This window comes from Hyaena hyaena, unplaced genomic scaffold, assembly GCF_003009895.1.
Source record: "Hyaena hyaena isolate Hyena2069 unplaced genomic scaffold, ASM300989v1 scaffold_325, whole genome shotgun sequence".
NCBI lineage: Eukaryota > Metazoa > Chordata > Mammalia > Carnivora > Hyaenidae > Hyaena > Hyaena hyaena.
In genome coordinates this window covers 1,026,482-1,044,163 of record NW_024080957.1, presented here as the reverse complement: position 1 = coordinate 1,044,163, position 17,682 = coordinate 1,026,482, and positions in this window count along the sequence as shown.

Genomic DNA, 17,682 nt, shown 5'->3' with positions numbered 1-17,682 from the left:
CATAACAAGAATTTTGTTCAATCATAAGCTATAACTTCTGCTTTGGTATCTTGACCAAAAATAAAATACATTAAGTTTGAAAAGAGGAGCATAAATCCAACACATATTAAAATATAAGAAACAACTGGGGTGCCTGGATGGCTCAGTGGGTTAAGCATCCAACTTTTGATTTCAGCTCAGGTCATGATCCCACAGTCACGAGATGGAGCCCTAAGTGAGACTCCATAGTGAAAGTAGAGCCTGTTTGAAATTCTCTCTCTCCTTCCCTCTCTGCCCCTTCCCCACTCATGCTTGCTCTGTCTTTCTCAAACTAAATATAAGAAAAGACATTATGAAGGGTCCTGGGTGGTTCATTCAGTTAAGCATCTGACTTTGGTTAAAGTCATGATCTCACAATTGTGAGTTCAAACCCCACACTGGTTCTGCACTGACAAGGCAGAGCGTGCTTGGGATTCTCTCTCTCTCTGCGCCCCTCCCCCATTTGTGTACACACTTGCTCTCTCTCTCTCTCAATAAATAAATAAACTTAAAAAACAAAGTCTTTAAAAAAAGAAAAAAGAAAAAAACATTACGAATAATGTTATGTCCATATGTTTAAGACCTAAATGATATGGACAAATCCCTAAAAAATGCAACTTACCAAAATTAAAGACAAAAGAAGAAATAGAAAATCTGAATGATCTTATAATCATTGTTGCAACTAAATCAGTAATTAAAGGATTTCTCAAAAGGTAAAACCAGCCCAGAAACTTCCATATGTAAATGAAACATTCAAGGAACATGTTCTAATTTTAAACAAACTTATCCTAAGACTAAAAAAAGAGGAAATGATCCCCAACTAATTAATAAACCTAACTGAACCTTGCTAATAAAATTAGATGTTACAATATGAACAAGGAAAATTATAGGCCATTCTCACATTGGGAAAACCTTAAATAAAATATTAGTGAGCCAAAGTAAATTGAGTATACAAAATATAAGAATGTCAGAATTATTTAACATTAGAAAAATCTATTAATATATATTTACCTCATTATGGTATAATAAGAAATATATTTGGTCTTTGTCTCACGTTCTTGGCGCAAAGCTCTTAAAATCCTTGGCATTTCCTGAGGGATAGGAGTGTCCATTTTTATTCATAATGAACCCCTTTCTACCAAGCCTTCAGGATAAAATCTGATCACCAGAAAGATCAAGGATAGGATTAGAGGTTGGGAAGTTTCAGTCCCAGCTCCTGGCACTTGAGGAGGGGAAGGCAAGGGGGCTGGAGATGGTTCAATCACAATGTCCAATGAGTGAATCAACCATGCCTACTTAATAAAAGCTGGATAAAACATTCTTAAACAGCGAGGTCTGCACAGCATCCTGACTATATGAATGTGTGACAACATCAATGCGCTGGATGGCGGCGTGCCTGGAGAGCACACGCAAGTTCCGTGTCCTTCCTCCTCTGCCTCCTACTACCTTACCATATGCATCTCTTCCATTTGGCATCTCTTCCATTAGAGCCGTGTCCTCTATCATAAAACTGATCATAATTATAGACGTGTCCTGAGTTCTGTGAATCATGTTATCGAATGATCGAACCTGGGAGCAGGGTGGTCATGGGAAGTCATGTTTATAGCCAGTTGGCCAGCAGATGGAGACCCCAACAACTTGGGGACCTGAAGTGAGGACAGTCTTGTGGCACTGAGCCCTTAACCTATGGGGTCTGTGCTAATTCTGGGTAGTTAGTGGCGGAATTAAATTGAATTGTAGGACATCTACTTGGTATCAGAGAGAAAACTGTTATTAGAAAGCTACCACACAAATGAACAAATTAAGGGGAAAAATACCATATGATTTTCTCAGAAAATATAGTAAGAAAATAGATGGCAGACCCTTTAGGCCTGTCTGTCTAGATGGCACACCACTGCACACCTGTGTACCACAAATGGGTTACAGGTGAACTGACGTTGTGAAGTCCTATGAAGTCCAGAACCCTTAAGCTCATTGCTTCTCCAACTTCAAACAGACTCATATTTTTTCCTACTGTCATGTATGAATAATATAATTTTCTACTTGTGCCGTCATGTTAAAGAGTGCAGCTTTTTTAAAATAAAGGGCGTCACTCAAATGGGTAACTTGTATCCTATTGTTTCACCAGTGGATGAAATCCACTGGTTTCATTGGAGGAGAGCTTCTCTATTAAATAATATTTAAATGAGTAACTACTAGGAATTTGTTCTTTTCTTCCCTCTCTGCCTGAACTAATGTGACACAAGGATCATGGGTAAGAGTGTGCTTTGCAAATGCAAATTTCCCTCAGTTGGGCTGAATCAAGGCCAAGGAGGAGGGTGCAGTCTTAGCAAGTCTATTTAGCCATTTACTCATACCCTCCAATGTAATTGCTTTCAGTAATCATGATGATACATATTTTTTAAAGATTTAGTTATCTTTGAGAGAGAGAGAGTGCGAGTGGGGAGACGGCGGGGGGTGGTGGGACAGAGGATCCGAAATGGGCTCTGTGCTGACGGCAGCTAGTCTGATGCAGGGCTCGCACTCATGAACCGTGAGATCAGGACCTGAGCCAAAATTGGATGTTCATCCAACTGAGCCACCCAGCCCCCCCCATGCTATTTTTTTTTTTTTATCTCCATTGATCTCTAACTGGCTTAATGGGAATGCCAGTGGGAAAGAGTTATTTTATTTATTAACCTTTTAATATGCCAATGCATAGAATTTCTAAAATGAGGGTTATTCTGAATCAAAATCAACAGATGAGCCAAAATTCAACCCAGGTACACCCATAATTTGCAAATTTGTTATGTACTGCCAAAGTTTTCATAAATGGTTCCTCTCCTGCTTTAATTCCCTTCAAACTGTCACTGAAAAGTCTTCTTGAAAACTCTTCCTTTGACCAACTCCCCTTGAAGCCATGTGCCTTCCTCTATTTCTATCCCATCAGACACCATCACCAGTGTCAGATGGGCTGTTAGAGCAAAGCTTGCTGTGCTCCCCTCTCCTCTCCACTTTGTTCTTACACTGTCTATGAGGAATCTTCCTCCATTAAAGGATTTCAAAAACTCTGCTCCATAAACTGAAGTTATGCTTGGTGAGTTTCCAGCCTCATCCCCCCGGCCCCCACCTATTTTCCAATCCTCATTAGCCAGCAGCCTCCTTCTAGAAATCAACACATCATGACTGTTCTGGAGCATGGTACCTTCCAGGTGACCCTCATGTGCAACAAACTTTGAGAACTGCAGGCTTATTTCAATAACATGGCACCAAGCAAGCTATTCTCTTTCTGTTCCCTTTGGAGGTATTTATTTAGTGCCTCCCCTCTCGGTCAAGGCAATCTTCCATCTGCCACCTGAAAGGGAGAATTTTCACTGGTCATATTTCTGCCAAGGCTTTGTGCCATCACACCTTGCCATTGCAACACACACACGCTCCCTCACATTCTACCCCTGCTAGTATCCGCTCGAATTATTGTTGCCACCCTCACAGATACAAGATGCTTTTCTGTTAAGCGATGGTTAACATATTCTTTTGTCACAAAATCATTATCTCTGTAGGTTGGCTTTTGGGATTTTCAGTCATAATCTTACACAGAGTATGGTACCTAGCCAAAGATATCCAGAAGGTTTGCTCAAAAACATTTCTTGTTGGGTCAGCCTTTATGAAATCCTCCCCAGGAGCTGATATTTTGGGAACAAAATATTACTGGTAAAGAGAAGCATGTGAAGTTTCCAAAAGCAAAAGCGTATGTAACCAATGAAAGGATAAAATTTCAAGGCCTGTACAGTAAAGCAGCTGTTAGATGATTTACTGGAAAATTCTTCCAAAACATAACAGAGGCTTCCTATTCCAAAGGAAATATTTTCCTTCAAGTCCATAATATTAAGGTTCAATATGCTATGTACTCAAAAGACCTAATAACAAGTGAGATTTTTCACAAAAACCTCCACCTTAGAGATTTGATTCTTGTTCCATCCCTCTGAACAGCCAAGAGCATCACTGGTGTGAGATTCACGATGTGCATTCTAAACTCCAGACTCATTCTTTCTGTGCAGTTTCCAGTATCAGTAACAGAATCTGGGACTTCATTTCTCAAACATACAAGTGACTCATCCTAAACAAGACAAATCAGATAACCTCTCACTTTCCATTAGGGATATTATCTTAGATCTGCCGGCAGGGCTCTGAGTGATTTACAAGGCAGTGAGGACAACTGCAAAGCAATAGTTGCAGAAGGAAGAGGGGTGTCGGAAATGGAGAGAAAATAGACTGTTTCCAGTGTCTGCCTTAGCTTTCTACATAGATGACTAGGACGCAGGTCTTTCCCAGATGCTCTAGCACCTGAGTGTTCCGGCCAAGCCCCGGTGGAAAGAATGAAGACAAGTCTGAGCTATGCAACACATTACACTGTCACAGCTCCACAGCCTAGAGAGGTGACCTGTGGGGACCTCCATGCAACAGAATGAACCAAAAAGCCCCAAATCAACACTTCCCATTTAACCTCATCCTTGGCTCTGCTGACCCACAAAACAATTTACTAGGTGGGGCACCTGGGTGGCTCAGCTGGTTAAGCATCTGACTTCAGCTCAGGTCATCATCTTCCAGTACATGAGTTCAAGCCCCACATCAGGCTCTGTGTTGACATCTCAGATTCTATGTCTCCCTCTCTCTCTGCCCTTCCCCTGCTCACATTCTGTCTCTCTGTCTCTGTCTCTCTCAAAAATAAACACTAAAAAAAATTTTTTTAAAAACAATTTCCTAGGAGTTATCAGAGAAGGACTGGACTCTGTGTAACGTTGTGTTACACGTTAAACATCCTCTGGCTCAAATAACAAGGACCCCACCTGTACAAAGGGCACTCCTAAGCTTACTGAGGGGTAATTACTCCTGAGACTTTGACCCGCACAGGAAAAGCAGAAGTGGCCGTGGAGAAAAGAGACACCGTGACGGAAGTTGAAAGCAAAGCAAGACGTGTCCTGTCACTTGCATCCTTTACTATTTTGAACATGCCAACAGATTCCCGCCCGCCTGTCCCTCAGTGTGCCAGAGCGTGGGGAAGGCCACAGTAGCAAGAGAAGTTCTCTTCAGAAGTCAGTGCTTCATCTAACTGCTGATTAATGGTAAAGTGGCTGCTCTTAGCTTTGTAGGGATGTTCAGACAGGAAGACCAGACTCTTGGCTTGAAGACACACATCTGCATGATGGAAACTGCAAGCTAAACAATCCTACTTTCTGAAGAAAAGAACACGACCATGGTCCAACAGTGACAGGAACGTTGATACAGGAATGGTTTGTTCACTAACTATGACATAGGAGGTAAATGTCCAGAGTCGGACCTGACAGGAGCCAGTACTGTGGGAACGGGAGGCCTGAGCCAGGGGAGGTCTGACTCAGCTCTGCTCTGCTACGGAAAGACAAATTAGGTATCGTGTGCTCTGCTGTTGCTGAAATGGGTTATTTGGGGGAAAATTGTAGAAAGTAACTTCAAAAAAATTTTTCAGTGAATATGAAAGGTCCCTTCTCTGAAAAAGTGCATATTTGCCCCATGAGGAGTTTTCCTTCCTTATGAAAATAATACTATCTTCAGAGTCACTAGAAGTGTTTACTACATGGACCCTTTGAGTTGCATTGATAAGGAGGGAGTCAAACACCGCTTCCAATGATATCTGTTCAGTGGATGACAGCATGCCCCCCACCTTGTGCACTGCCAGGCCAGTCCCAGCTGAGGAGTAGCGCTAGAATCTGTTCTGGATCAAAGCGATGAATGGTCCCAGGGCCTATTTGTTCCATGTGGTGGGAGATACCCTGCGATCAGTTATGGAGTTATTTCATATGTTTTCGCTTCCGTTCTACACTCTACGGTCTGTGTGCCTCCTGGTTCCTTCTCTCCTCTCTTTGCTAATAGACCGCTGGTCTTATTCAGAGATCAGGCAGCAATGTGCTCACAGCAGTTAGGCTCAGGCCCAAGCATGAGTCATGACTGGCCATTCCTCTTGGCCAGTGACTAGTGCAGGGATCAAACCAGAAGAGAAACACTGCTTAGGAACTTTGGAAAGAGGCTTTCCTCACTAATAAAAGGAAACTTGACATGACTGAGCAGCTGAATTAGCCCACTCTCCAACCCTGACTCTGGGCTTCTTTTTGGGGAGAGAATAAACTCTTGTTTAACCCCACTGGATATGGTGAGAATTGCAACTAAAATCATCCTAACTGGTCCTCAGTGGTAAGAACTTGACTTTATTTTCTATTTCTGGAAGAGAAACCAAATCACAGGCTACCAGCTCCTACATAAGCCGAAAAAATAAGCACTCATAGTAAGCTGTGTGAATTGACACAAATGCAGTCAAATTTGCTCGTAGGTAAATTGGGTATATTAGTAGCAACTATGACAGAGGCTTATGATGATTCATTTCTTTAGTACACATAAAGCTCTTAAAATAGTACATAGACTAAAGACTCGCTTTAAATGTCAAATGTCATTATTACGGAGAAGAAGCAAAAAGGACTGATCATCTGGGCTAAATTAGGGCTACTGATGAGGAATCAAGATACAATCACTTGCAAAGAGGAAGAGTCTGACTGAGACTGGGAAAATAAAGGACACAATAAGGGCAGTTCAGCAATCATGCTGTTCCCTCCACAGGAACATACGGTGATCTGGCTGTGACAGCAGCTCTCCAGGATTGGCTCAGTTTACCTGATGTGGTAGGCAGAATAATGACTCCCTCCCCAAAGATGGTAATGTCATAAGCCCAGGACCCCATGACAATACTACCTTATATGGCAAAATGAACCTTGTAGATGTGAGTAAGACAGGGCCTTAGTGGGGATCCCTATCTTATGGGGGGATGGAGAGGTTATCTTGGTCCACTGTCCTTATAAGAAGGCAGAAGAAGAGCCAAGTCAGTAGTGGGAGATGTGCTCTTGGAAGCAAGAGACTGCAGTGATGGGGAGACAGGGCCACAGCCAAGGAATGCAGAATGTCCTAAAAGCCAAAGAAGGCAAGGCAACTACTTCTCTCCTAAACCTCCAGAAGGAACTCAGCACTGCCAACAGGTTGAATTTGGATTTCTGACCTCTAGAGCTGTAAGAGAATAAATTTGTGTTGTTTTAAAGCCAAAGTTTGTGGAAATGGGTTATACCAGCAATAAGAAACTAGTATGTCTGCCTAGCCAGGTAAGATATGTCTATCCCTCATGTCTTACATGTATGTCCCTCTGTGTTAGATTGGATGTTTTTTGCTGCATAACAGAAGCCTCAACTGAAAATGGCTTAAACAGTTACAAGACCTAAGATCTCACATATTAAAACAGAGTAATAGAGGGGCGCGTAGGTGGCTCAGTCAGTTAAGCATCAATTCTTGATATCGGCTCAGGTCATGATCTTACGGTGATGAGGGCAAACCCTATGTTGGGCTCCACACTGAGGGTGGGGACTGCTTGGGATCTTCTCTCTCTTGCCCCTACTGGCACTCTCTCTCTCTCAAAATAAATAAACATTTAAAAAATTAAAAAATAACTTAAAAAACACAGAGTAACAGAGTGGAGGTGTTGTAGGTTGGTTAATTTAGCAGTTCAAAGACATCATCAGAGATCCATGTTTTTTTTCCAAATTCCTGCCCCCCCACTCTCAGCATGAACGTTTATCTCTTCAGATTAACCCACTTATGGTCAAAAGGGTTGCTGTGGTTCTAATTCCTACATCCTTACACATTAATGTCCAAAGGTTGAAAGATGAAATCATTTCCTTCATGCATCCTTTTTTAAGTTCCAGGAACATTCTCCCAGAAGTCCCCTATTGGACCTTGCCTCGTGTTAAAAGAGGACTTCAACTACCTCCATTTTGACCTCAGCCTATACTTTCTAACTGATTAAGTTCCTCTTTCCAGCTTATCTCTTAACACAGGCAAAAGACCCTGTAAGCAAATCATGCTGTGACAGAAACTCTCAAGTACTAAGGACTGTCCTGACATCAGAAAGACCCCACATGATTGATCCAAGACAATAATCAACCTGACTTTTACCATCCCAACCACCTGCATGAACCCACCAACATTTGTCTCACATTTTCCTTATATAAACCTGGAAGCCTTTTCAGTACATTGGGGACTGTCTTTGTCTTCTCAGTGTTGGCCTCAATGAAATAAATTCCCTCTTGTTTCACCACCTCTCCATACCTTTGGTGGCTGTCAGCAGCGAGTGGCCAACCTGGTCTGTTTGGGACCCCAAGAGGCAGGTGCTCTTGCATCCCTGTGCCCTGGTTACAGTGTGGCATTAGCAAGAATGGAAGGACTCACCTATTTCTAAACCATTCACTGGGGGGAGGGGGGGAATGGAATCTAGATTCACCTCCTGGGACAATGGAAGAGCTGGCCCCTCCGGAAGGATGCAGCAGCCTACTTTCAAGGTTCCATTAGTAAGGAAGGGGAGGGATGGTAGATGGTGTGTGGAGCATACACTTTCCTCCTACATTCCCTCCTCAAGGATCCTTATGAGCAGACACCTACATCAGACAGAAAAATCTTCCAAAATAGAGGAGAGCTGTCCTTTTAGCAAAATGCGCGAATGTCTGTAACTTGTACTCTTTTTGCTCAAAATCTTCAGACCTGGAAGTGAATTCATTTATTTATTATTTTTCTTTGCTTAGCATGCCCTCAAATTAATGTTTACTAAACCAAGGGTCAATAATGGTTATTTTGTGCCTCCAGTGGTATTACTTTCTTAATTGATTCTCAATAGTTGGGCAGTGTTTAGAGTCTACTGGTGATTTCATTAGCATAAATATTTGTATTACACTGAATAAAAATAAAAATATTAACTCTATATAACATTCTCTCTGGGCCTGTCATTATACAAAGCACTTTACCTAGCTCATTTAACCTGAGCTATATGAAGCAGTACTGTTTTTTTGTTTTTATTTTCAAAGTAAGCTCTGTGTCCACAATGAGGCTTGAACTTGTGATCCTAAGATCAAGAGGCACATGCTCTACCAACAAAGCCAGCCAGACATCCCTGAACTGGTGCTGTGTTTTATTTTTTTTTTAAGTTTATTCATTTATTTCTGAGAGAGAGAGAGAGAGAGAAAGACAGCACAAGCAGGGGAGGGGAAGAGAGAGGGAGACACAGCATCTGAAGCAGGCTCCGGGCTCTGAGCTAGCTGTCAGCACAGAGCCCAACATGAGGTTTCAACTCACAAACCATGAGATCATGACCTGAGCTAAAGTCAGATGCTTAACCAACCGAGCGACCCAAGCGCCCTACTTTTAATCCCCATTTTATAGATGCTGTTTTTAATCTCCATTTTATAGATGAAGAAATTCAGGCACAGAAAGGAAAGCCGTTGATAGTCCATAGTTCCTCCAATGAAAAAGGTTAGGCAATGGTAAGGAGTAACTCTCCTGATATTTTAAAAGGAAGGAAAAGCAATTTAGAAAAAATGGCCTGATACGTAACATAAACTACAGAATAATTTTATACCTTTATTTCCAAAAAATTTCTTTTTCCTGTAAAATTAAATACAAACAGCACTCAAACCTAAACTGAAGGTGGATGAAAACACGGCACAAAATGAAAAGTGTGTCTGTGGGAAAGATAGCGATAGAAAAAAGATAAACTTTGTAAATTGTGGCCTAACACTTATGAATGAGAGAAAAAACTTAAGGTTGATTTGGAGTCAAGGTCCTTTGGCGTTCCCTAGCTGGAGACCAATATTCTTAATGTCTTTTATATGTTCGTAGAATTACTCTGACCTTTCTCTGAACTAACATCTTTTAAAACGTGTATGGAGTATTGTGCTACAACCCATCTGGGCCCAAAAGGCTTCTGTTATGCTTTGGCCATTGGGCTTTCCTAACCACTATTTACCCACTTTATTGTTATTGGATTTAAATGTAATAAAAACCAAATGATTTTTATCAATTCTTGCATACAGACAGAGACAACAATAAACGTCATATTGAATTCATTATGATTTCTTCCAGGAAAGAAAATGATGCCCATAAATGTTGGCACCATTGTGTTTATATTGGTTGGCACCGCAATGGAGATTGAGATGCTTTTAAAATAATCTACAGGACAGTTGGAATTTCTATACCAAGGAAATAGAAATTCCCCTACCTGAATCCTATTAAAGCTGACAGGGGTTTCAGTGAGGTTAGATAGTTATGTAAAGATGGGCCATTGTAGATTTCATTATGCCAAATAAACCAAAGAGTGCCTTCAAGAACACAACAGCCTGAAATACATAAAGGGAAAAGGAGGCTAATTTATGGCAAATGCAAAGCATAAAACACAAGAATTCCCAGAACAAAACAATTTGCATGTGGCAGTACATTGGCTTAATTGCGGCTCTACTTAAACAGATCAGATGTCCAGAAAGAAAAATAAAAAATGTTGCCCATTTATCTGAATGATTCCAAATAATTGTATATTGATAAAGTAGAAGTAGAATAGTAAAGACCCAGGTTTTCTTTTTTGACTATTTGATATCCAAAATTATTCTCATTTCAACTATTTCCAAAAGAAGAGTTCGCTGATGATTGTAAATGTCTCCTTTGCATTTAGTTTTCCTAGGACCAGTTTACTGTTGCCAAGCATGTTGGGATAGGCTATTTCCTCCACATATTCATATTCCTACATTTTATTTTTAATGTAGAATTTTTAATAATTTGTAATATTAGTTTCAGGTGTACAACATAGTGATTTGAATGAGTATGCAGACTGTCAATTGACATTTCTACAGTATTCTGAATCATTACTGGTAGGCTGTAAATGAGTCCAATGCTCTACAAACTGATTTGGCTGTGTATACAAGAGCCCTACAATGTTTGGGTATTTGACCAAGTGCTTCTGCTTCTGCAAGTCATTTTCAGGAAATAATACAAAATTCAAAAACCGTATTTATGTTCAATAATGTTTGCTTATATGGTAATTGTGCTAGCTGAGATGAGATACAATCTAAATATCTAATAACAACAAGATGGTTAAGTGAATTATGATATATCCACTGAATGAGATGTTATTATTTCTAAAATTTATAATGAAATGAGAAAAATTTTAAATATAACAGTAACTGCAGAAACAGGCAGTAGGCAGAAGGAAATTGCATTTGGCATTTGATCTTAACATTAAAAAATGCATACTCTTTTAAAAGAAATATATCTCTAAATGCCCATTAGCATTTATTACGAGAAAAGATAAATAAGTTGTGGTATCAGCCCATGATAAAATGTTATAAAAATGTTTTAAATGAATGAGTTTTACCCACATAAGCCAACATGGGTGAATCTTAATAATATGTCTTGATAAAAATAATATATCAAAACATTATACTATTTAGGCAAAGGGTCATTGGGAATAGGGAAAAAACCCAAATAGATAGAGGTCAGTTACTGCTAACAGTCTTCTTACTGGGCAGGGCAATGGGTCTTTTGCAAGTCACTATGTTATATAATGAGGAATAAACAAAATTAAAGATGGCCATGCACGAGCCAATGACACTGTGTCACAACCAGGAATTATGACTTATTTAATTCTTACCATTGTTAGAAGATGAGATTATGACTGACAGACATTTTTTCCTTTATACATTTCTAGAATTTCTAATTTCTATGATTAGCATTATACTTTAAAAATCTTAAAACAAGAAACTAATCTAGAAAGCCCTGTAGATATAAAAATTCAAAAGACCTATTATACCTGAGTCTGGTTGAGCTAGAATTATCAACTTAGTCAGGCTATGGAACCAGAAGCTAGGATTTAAGTAACACTAAACTACAAACAGTTTAGTGGCTATGTTACCTAAGGCCTGATTTTATTTTCTTAGTCCCGATGATTAAAATTCTTCGCTAAAAATGTAACCATCTGGGGTGTAAGTGGAATGATCAAAAAGTACTGTATTTTCTCATAATAATAATAATAGCTGACATTGATTATTACTATGCACCAGGTACTGTGCTAAGTGCTTTTTATCCATGGTAAGTTAATGCTCACACTAATCATGTGATAGTTATTATTATTGTCCAAATTTGACAAAAGGGGAAACTGAGGCACAAAGTAGCTTGGTGCTTTGCTCAAGGTCACACATCTAGTAAATACGGGAGCTCAAAATTGGAGCCTAGACTTAGCATGGGTCAAATCTCGTCCCAGGAACAACTAAAATAATCTTATCAAATGCTGACCTTAATATATACTTATTTACCAAAGTGGAAGCATAATCAGTCTGCAAAAAGGAGCCAAGTGTGAGTGTAGATTCATAGGCATAGCTTCTCAGGGCCTGGATCCGGAGACAGTAGTTAGAGGAGTGCAGATCCCAAGGATATATTTAGAAGGCAAAATAGTAAGGTGCGTTAGGTACTGGGCCCACAACTACTTAGGTTTCCATGCAGGCTTCACCGCATATTAGCTTTGTGACTTGAGAACATTACTGGAATTCTCTGCTTCATTTCCTATGATTGTAAAGTTGGGATAATAGTAGTGCCCACCTCACAATGTCATTGTGTATATTAAATGAGTTAATCTATGTAAAGCACATAGAACAATGTCTGGCACACAGTGCTTACTAAATGTTACTTATTATACTTCTAGAGTATATTTTCCCAGTATGTGATCTTTAGTCTTTCACACTCCCTCTCTCTCTTTCTCTTTTCCTCTCTCACTGTACACCCATAGGATGCTTTGAATTATTTGGGAAATGAGACAAGGTATAAATAAGTATAGAACGAAAAATACCCTTGCTAATACAAATAAATTCACATTTATGATAAGGATATAGAGGCTTAAAGATCTGTAAGTTCATTTTCTTCCACTGTTGAGAGAACCTAATTCTAGGAATAAGAGTTCTGGGTTCAGGTCTTGGCTCTGTCACTAACTGTACAATCTTGAACAAGTCTCAACTCTTACCAGCCTGTCTTCTCATCTGACAGTGGAGATGGTAATGTCAGAATCACCTATCAGAACCCTTTATTCTGGAATGCTTGGCATGTCTGTTTTTTTCATTCCATGATCTACATTTAGTGAGCAACAGGGCTCTGCCAGACTCAGCATTGGAGGGGGACAGGCAAACTCTTTGATGCTGAGGAATTCAGGGTGCGGGAACTACAATCCTGGAACAGGTATGTGCATGTGCACGTGAGCATGCAGGGGTGGACGCAACCGGAAGAGACCAGAAGAGAATATTCCTGTTGCAAGTGATGATATGCAAATTCTCAAAAATACACCAGCCTCGCAGGGCAGGACCAGTTGTTCAAGAATGCTTTTCTTTTTGATATAAAACCTATGCACGTTTCCATGGGACTTTTCACCCACAATTGCTCCCATCTGAAGTGTTTGTTTTGCATTGGTTTTGGATCCTGTAGGATTCCACAAACCTTTGAAACTTTAACTCAGCTTCTTAGGACAGAACATTTGTATTTGTTTGGCAGAAATTTTCTCACTGTTCATATCCAATTATTAAGTAAATTAGATAGAAAATAATGATATTACTACTCTTCCATGCTTATCATCCTTGACATTTTCCATAAATAGAAACTTTGTTCATTGGCTGAAATCCTGTGTAATACTAAACACTGTCAAAGGCAGGGTTTGGTACAGCAGTCTCCTTGGAGAAAGGATGTGGGTCTCTAATTAAATTACAGATGGAACTGAATTTGATAGCCCCAGACTATTTGCCAGTAATATTTTTGTAGCCACAAATAACCTGACAACTCAACATTTTAGTTCCCGGTGAGGTCAGGAAAAGGTCTTATTAGTCATCCATTTCCACATTTCTCCAAATGTTAATTTAGTGCTCATGAAGCACAGTCCCTTCAGAGGAGAAAAGCTTAGCAAGTTTTACCAAAGCCACATGGGTGTGTCAAACATTAAGGTACTCTTCAACCCTAGAATTCTATGGCTTGTCATATATAAATAAAGGAGGGGAACTCCAGGAAAAAAATCTCTAAAACTTTTTTGTTAACTTATCATCAAGATATTTGGTATTGCTTAGACTGAACAAAAAAATTGTTTAAAATTTGTTTCTCAAAATGTAATAAGAGAAATACAAATGGCTGAAAAACTATGAAAAGATGTCTACCCTCATAGCAGTTAAAAAATGAAAAATGAAATGAAAAATAAAGCAAAATATTATTTGTCTCCTATGGGATTGGTAATTGCTTGAACATTGATAATACTCAGTGTTGGTAACAGGTAGAGTAACTTTCATGTAGCTGTTGGGACTTAAAGTATTAGTAAAAATTTTCCAGAAAGAAAAAAATCCTAATGCTTTGCATATCCTTTGGCCCTAAAGTTCTACTTTTAAGAAATTATCTTAAGGTAATAATTATGAATGTACACAAAGATTTACCATCAAGGATAATTGCTGCATTGTTTTTAATAATGAATAGTTAAAAAACATTAAATGTCCAAAAATAGGGAACTGGTTAAATAAAAGATGCTAGACTCATACAATGATATAGTATATAATCCTTATATAAAATGTTATGTCATAATGTTCTGTGGCAAGAATATGTTTATGAGATATTAACTAAAAGAGACATCATCATGCTAGCAGAGGTTATCCCTAAATATATGGATCTAAGTTGGGGTGCCTGGGTGGCTCAGTTGGTTAAGCGTCTGACTTCAGCTCAGGTCATGATCTCACCATTTGTGAGTTCAAGCCTCACCTCAGGCTCTGTGCTAACAGCTCAGAGACTGGATCCTGCTTCAGATTCTGTGCCTCCTTCTCTCTACATCTCCCAAACTCGCACTCTATTTCTGTCTCTCAAAAATAAATAAACATTAAAATAAATAAAAGGATATATGAAAAAATAAATAAATAAAAGGATATATGGATCTAAGTTGATTTCTAATTGTTTTTAATTTTTCAGTATCTCCTATGGTGGTGAATGCATTTAGCACTTAAATAACAATTATAAAATATAATGTAATAGTTTCAATAAGAAAAAATAGGTAAGATTTAATATAATAATGCTTCTTAAACTTATATAAATTTCTTAAATTTCTTTTAATGTTATTTTTATTTATGAGAGAGAGAGAGAGAGCATGAGCAAGGGAGGGTCAGAGAGAGGGAGACACAGAATCTGAAGCAGGTTCCAGGCTCTGAGCTATCAGCACAGAGCCAGATGTGGGGCTTAAACTCAGGAACCACAAGATCATGACTGGGACTGAAGTTGGATGCTTAACCAACTGAGCCACCCAAGCAACCCCTTAAACTTGTATACACTTCTAAATGCTATTAATGCAAACAGATATTGGCACTCACCTTATTCACCTGAGAGAGTAATTTATTAAAATGTACATTTTACTAGTTTTTATCAATTTAATTCCAAATAGTATAGAGTGTAATAATATTTGTTGAAGACACTGTAAACACATAGGATTCTAGTGCCCTATCTGACATTCTGTGTAATACATGAGGTGGTTGTGCGCTATTTCAGTGGACAGCTGGGATTTGCAAACTTGCACTCCTGTCCATGGAAAGCACGTGGAAATAATAGGAAGAGCTGACAGATGTAGGTACTTTTGTAGTTGAGTCCAAAATAATAGGGGTAGAAAGCCAACATTCACTGGTATGGGGTGGCCGGCACTAAATTCCTGCCTCTGCCCTTCAATGGCTATGTAACCTTGGCCAATTCACTTAAGCCCAGCAAAACAAAGACAACAATAATACTGACCTCTTCCAGAGGTTTTGAGAATTAAATGAGAAAAGGAACAACATGGGTGACAAATAAGTACTGAGTGACTTCAGCTGTAATTCCATCAATAGATTTATCACGTGGCTGGTACCTAAGCCTCCTGCTCAGTCCTGTGTGGCCGAACCTGAGGAGGAGGGATGTCAAACAGCAAGATCCGTCAGCATCTGCCAACGTTCCTTAATAATCCCCAGGGAAGAGAGAGTACAATCCAATGAAAGAAATTGAACTTGGAAATGCCTGTGCATTCCTACCTAATGTGTGTGTGTGTGTGTGTGTGTGTGTGTGTTTCCTTAATGGAATCCTTTTGTTAAAAAGAAAAAGGGGAAAAAAATTGGTAGAAGAAAAGAGGTACTGTCCGCCATAGCTAATATTGCAAAGCCCTGGGGAGTAATATATCCACTACTTTGTGACCTAGAGGCCGGCAGGGGTTAGGCCTCAAGGGATCCTCTTTGAATTGCGTGATTCTTTTTCTCTTTAAAGTTGTTTAAACGTTACTGAACTTTTAAGTCCTTGGATGGATAAAAAATCTCTGAGCAAATTGGTTAGTGCTGTGGAAGCCAGGAGATGAGTGTCCCAACACAAGGAAGGGCCTGATTTATGCACAGCACTGAGCACAGAGCACAATGACCACTTTACGTGGTAAAATAATTAACCTGTTAAAACAATGATCACTTACAGGAAAAATGTGAGAAAAGTTTACTTAAACCAGGAAGTCATTGGTGAGAAGGCACTGTTGCCTTTTTGTAGAATCAGTAATTGAAAACTTCAGCTTCATGCTCGTAAAGTAAAACCTCTTCTACTTGAGCTGAGCAAAAAAAAAAAAAAAATCTGTTTACTTCCTGAAAAACACAAAAGCTTATTTTTTCATATCTTAAAAAAAGAGATGTAATTTAGAAAAGGGATAATCACAAGCAACACTTTCTGCTGAGAACAAAAACCAAAGCAAAAAAATATTTATGGACATTCCCAAGAAACCGCTATGGCAAATCTTATTGGAACTTTAATTCATGTGGAGACTTTGAAACATCAGCACACAGCAGGAAATGAAAGGGCATTTGAAAAATGAAGGACAACTCCAGTTTTTCCTCTATCCATACCTCCATAAATTGCAAAGAAAGTCCTTATTTTTAGCAAAATTGCTATCACATTTACAAACAGCCGTTCTGGACATGTGTCCACAGCCCCGTGCCAACATCCCTGTATCGCTATGGATCCAAACCTACCAGAACATTTTGTTTTTCAAAAGTAGTTTTGCCTTAGAATATATTCGCGTGGAGAATAGGGAATGAGTACTGTCATGGATAATGACAACCCAGGGCCTGAGAACAAAAGAAATCTGCTAGAGATCTCAAGGAGTACACTGTGAAGGAAAGTTCCTTTTTAGCTCCCAGTGAATTCCTCAGCAATTAGTGGTTTGTCTTGAAATGATAGCAGTTTCAGGAGCTGCGGCCAGAGATCCAGTGCCTGCCTCCATCATGGGAATACCCTTGGCTTCCGAGCAAAGGAGCCGCACAGAGTTATTGTGGAGGCCTGTCTTTCAATGACACATGAAGGAAACAAACAAAAATGAAGCAAAGAAAAATTGTCCTTGATCAGGACTTCACAGATATTTCAAAGTAGAGGGCTCCATTAACACCACAAAGTATTGTTTCTGAACGAGAAAATGTGTTTCAGTATGCTAAGCTACTTCCAAGAAGCATCTTAAACAGTTAGGGAAGTAAGTTCCAACATAAATGGTTGTGGTATTGTGTAGGTAAGATGACTCTAACTTCCTGGCGTTACTCAAAAAGATGTAATGAGCTGCCATGAAAACCACATACTTCCAAAATCATGAAAATTTGCTAAAGACAGTATATTATTTTAGTTTTACAGGTTTTTGTGTGTTACTGCTGAGACAGTTTTGCCTCCTTCCCCATCAAATGCCTGATTATAAAAGAAATGCATGCTTACTGTAGCTAAATGCAAAGCATGGGGAAAATATCACCTGTCCTT